The following is a 4,730-nucleotide window of genomic DNA, read 5'->3' on the forward strand; positions in this document are numbered from 1 at the left end:
ATGTGAAGTCAAGTTGATGTTTTATTGGAAATCTTCCATTAAGTTGAAAAGAAATAAAAAGAGAGAGGGAAGAGTCAAAACACAGTTCTCTGTATTTAAAAAATAAGTCTCAAGCAACATAATGGTAACAATTAATAAAGCATGCAGCTGTGAATTAATATTTATTTATTTATTTATTTATTTTTGAGACCACATCTCACTATGTAGTCTATGCTGTCCTCAGCTGTGGAATCAGTGGGATCAAGTCTCATGCTGGTTTCATATTGAAAGTAAATCAAACACATCTTTCAAAATCAAGATAATTTTCTGCTAGAAATATCTAAATTTATGTGGCTTTTTGCAACAGTGTTTATTTTAAACTTAAAATCACACCAAGAAAGGAATGCATTTTTTAAAATCATTATCAGAAAAAGCACACAGAGAGGGTGTGTTTGAAAGGAATCAGGGACATCTGTCACCATGAAGGTAGAGCTGTGCAGTTTTAGCAGGTACAAGATCTACTCTGGACACGGGCCTCGCTATGCCAGGACCGATGGGAAGGATTTCAAGTTTCTTAATGCCAAATGTGAGTCTGCATTCCTTTCCAAAGGAACCCTCGGCAAATTAACTGGACTGTCCTGTCCAGAAGAAAACACAAGGAAGGACAGTTGGAAGAAATTCAAAAGAAAGGAACCCGCTTGCAGTCAAATTCCAGCAGGCCATCACGGGTGCTTCTCTGGCTGATATAATGGCCAAGAGGAATCAGAAACCAGAAGTTAGGAAAGCTCAGCGAGAACAGGCTATCAGAGCTGCCAAGGAAGCAAAAAAGGCTAAGCAGGCATCAAAGAAGACAGCAATGGCTGCTACCAAGGCCCCCACAAAGACAACCACTAAACAATAGATCGTGAAGCCTGTGAAGGTCTCTGCTCCCCGAGTTGGTAGGAAATACTAATTTGGTAGATGAGAGTTTAAAAATAAAGATTTGTCTTTAACTCAAAAAAAAAAATAAAAGAAAAGAAAAAAGAAAAAAGAGAGAAAGAAAAAGAAAGGAATCAGATGTTGGAGTAGTTCCTGGGTTTGCGTTGGGTCAGATCTCCCCCTCGTCGATGTGCCTCCATCTTCCTTTCATGTCTCTGTTTCTTTTCTGTGAATAAACACTCTGACAGAAGCTCCTTAGCAGAGTGCGGTGGGTTTATTCCTGCTCACAGTTCTAGGTAACCGTTCCTTATTACAGGACAATCACAGATGCAGGAGCAGGCTCATCTGGTCACATTGCAACCACAGTCAACAATAGAGCAGCCGGATTCCTGGACTACAGACAACTTTTTCAACCTCATGGGTCAGCACAGAAAAGAAGCTCTGTAGAGGCTTTCTGTCACCCGTGGGCAAACAGTTTCAGGAGGGAGAGACATGGGTTATGGCTTCAGCATTTCCTTAGTACCAAGCCCCATACCTGACTCGTGTAAGGATTCATAGTCAGTGTTTCCCCCCTGGCAGGCCCCTCAGTCTTCCTCGGGAGAGAGGCTGCCCCTCTCTGTGTGCACTAATAAACACAGTCCCATCTGGTGAAGGTCGGACTCCTGTGTCTTTCTGTCTTCCATCTCTGTATTCTACCTTAAAAAGGTAACAGTCAAGCAGCAGAGAGCAAGGCATGCAGCTAGCACAGTCCAGAAATCTCAGCAAACGACACATAGGACCAGGCAAGACAAACTAAGGGACCAGCCAGTCAGATTCCAAGACCTTATGAATTTAACCCATGTCAGGCTTTCAGAGGGTGAACACACTCGAAGACAGAAGGTGCATCAGTAGGATGGGTGGGGGTGGGGATGCGGTGGAATTCCCACAGCTGAGCAGGACCCACAGGAGTCTGGACACAGTAGCCTGGCATATTAAGCTGTGTGCTGGCGAAGACTAAATCCTGCTTCATTTGTTTTAACTGTGGAATAAGGTAAACTTCAGTTTCTCTCTGTGTGACATTTTTCTTCACAGACGGAATCTTAAATGTAAATGTGGGTGTTGTGTGTGGTGGGAAGCATCTGTGTTATCTGAGAGCTTCAGTAACTAAGAGCAGCTGAAGCACAGAATGAGGACTTGAGCACTAGTGTGCTCTTGGGACAAGAGAGTGTCCACGGGACATTCACAAGTATGAAAACCTCAAGAGAGAGGCGAATCCTCAGTGAGAATTGGACATCCCAGGGGAGGGGAGGGGAGGAGACCCAGCAGTGATGGAAGTGGGTGGGAAGGTCCTGGGACTGCAGAGGGCTTTCTCCAATGGAGGTTGATGACAAAACCCCAGGGCAAAAGAAAAGGCAGTGCTCTGACTATGAGTAGCAAACAGTACACACAGACTGGTTAGCACTTGATAATAGCAGCTTACCAGCTACTTTGGGGATGTGACCACACAGTGCTTTTCAGACCACCCTAGGATCACCTCAAGAGAGACAAGTAGGGGTCCATTCCAATATGTAACTTGAGGAGGGAAAGTTAAAGAACAGAGTTAGAGCTGTTCTGCTATTTAGACTTAGTGATTGCCTTTGTTACTATAGGAGTTCTCCATTGTGGAGTGCATTCAATGGGCTGGGTGCTTTCCCACGTACTTATGAACTTCATTTTTAGAAGAAGCTACAATGTAGATTAAGTTTTTAATTTATATCACTTAATTAGGTAATTCTTTGAGTACGCACACCCACACACACATCACACACACACATACACACACACACACACACACACATACCACACATTAAACAATTAGCAGAAACAAAGGACTCATAAGGCACAGTGTGTGTACAAACTGCCAACACCAGGGAGTCCCACAGGGAACTCGGTGCTGACATAAAGGGCGGCAGGCCCCGCTGGTGCTCTGCTTGTACTGGATGAGGCTCCCTTCATCCCCACACAGCAGAGCCACATCCTTTGGAGAGAACACTGCTGCTCTGCTGTCTTAACGATTGCATAGAATCCCCTTCTACAAATGAGCTATAATCTATTCAGCCAGACCCCTTTAAGGAATGTTTGGATGGCTGCCAATCCATTGCTTTTAAACCCCATTGTGCAAGGGATACCATGATTTCACAAATGGTCAACTGCCCAGACTCAGCTTCTCAAATCTGATTCCAGCATATCCCTCGACATCCTCATGGGGTTTGCTTTTCCAGCTCCAATCCTAAGCAAGGCCATATTTTCTCTTTACAGACAACTAAAACAATACATCGCTGTCTGTGGACAGGAGCAAAACTGGGACCCAGCTGTCTCAGTAGGCCAAACAATGAACATACTGTCATATGTAAAACAGTGCCCTCTTCCCACCGATTTCTAACAGTGTAATTGCCGTGCGATGGAGTTATTTTTATTTTATGATATAGTAAATATCTTTTCAATTTCTCATTTTAGCAAGCTGGGGAAATGAATAGAGTACTCAGTAAAGTGCTCGCCTTGTAAGTCTGAAGACCTGAGTTCACTCTCTAATACACATATTAATAAAGCAAAACAGCTGGGTGGGGCTAGAGCTGCCTTTAATCCCAACACTCGATGGGCAGAGGCGGACAGATCTCTGTGAGCCTGAGGCCAGCCTGGTCTACAGAGAGTATTCCAGGACAGCAGTGGCTACAAAATAAACCATGAAGATTGAGAGGGAGAGGGAGAGGGAGAGGGGGAGGGGGAGGGGGAGGGGGAGGGGGAAGAGGAAGAGGAGGGGGAGGGGGAGGGGGAGGGGGAGGGGGAGGGGGAGGAAGAGAGAAAAGAGAAGAGAAGAGAAGAGAAGAGAAGAGAAGAGAAGAGAAGCGAAGCGAAGCGAAGCGAAGCGAAGCGAAGAGAAGAGAAGAGAAGAGAAGAGAAGAGAAGAGAAGAGAAGAGAAGAGAAGAGAAGAGAAGAGAAGAGAAGATCCAAGCATGGTAGTGCACACTTCCAATCCCGGCACTGGCAAGATGGAGCCAGGCAAATCCCTGGGGCTAAATGGCCAGTCTAATGCTCTGACCAGGCCAACTGGTGTTGCCGTTGGCAGGAGTCAGGGGCAGCATTTCTATACTCATGTCCTCAGGCCCTACTCACCTGCACACAATCAAGGTTCAGGGTCCTCTCTCCCATGTGCTGCTGCTTCTAAGAGATTGGCCAGCTCATGGAATGACAAAGAGGGCACATATGTGTAATATGTAAGGTGTGTTGATTGCTTTCCTGGGTGTGTACCCACGCAGAGTTCTCCAGCAGAGTGCAAACTGGTGCACAGGGCTCATCGTGTGGTACAGCCCTTGACTTCACCCATCCGGCTGATTAAAACCATCTGTGTGTTTTAATTGGCATCTCAGCACTGTGCGTGCACCCAGGCATTTCTGGATGTTTATGGACTGGTGCTGTTTCTGTAAACCATGCATTCTTACCCCCTTTAATTTTCTATTGAGTAATTGAAGCACTTTTTTCCCTCTTGGCCACTTTTGGTCATAGATACTGGGAAGACTACTTTTTTATCTGGGAACAGTCAACCACCCCGACCCCTCATGATATTTTTTTCGTCTTTACTTTGACACATGCTATTTTTTCTTTTGTATAAAATGTTTCAGAAAATCTATGTGTCCAAATTAACTAATTAATTGCATCTTTTATGACTTGAAGTTTACAAGCTATTAAAAAAAAACCTTTTGTGTTGAAGTTTATGAGAAGGAAGTTTTCTCAAGTATCACACAATACACAGGAAAAGGAAAAGTTACTTGAAACAATGTATTTCTAGGTACGATTAGTCTCAGTGGGTGTCTGT

The 4,730-nt window shown here is 44.6% G+C and overlaps 1 pseudogene; it reads left to right on the forward strand.

Moving 5' to 3' along the window:
• Positions 1-459: 459 nt before the first annotated feature.
• Positions 460-887, forward strand: LOC134482778 (large ribosomal subunit protein eL24-like; annotated as a pseudogene).
• Positions 888-4,730: the final 3,843 nt, after the last annotated feature.

Source organism: Rattus norvegicus, chromosome 1 (assembly GCF_036323735.1).
Source record: "Rattus norvegicus strain BN/NHsdMcwi chromosome 1, GRCr8, whole genome shotgun sequence".
In the NCBI taxonomy this organism is placed as follows: Eukaryota; Metazoa; Chordata; class Mammalia; order Rodentia; family Muridae; genus Rattus; species Rattus norvegicus.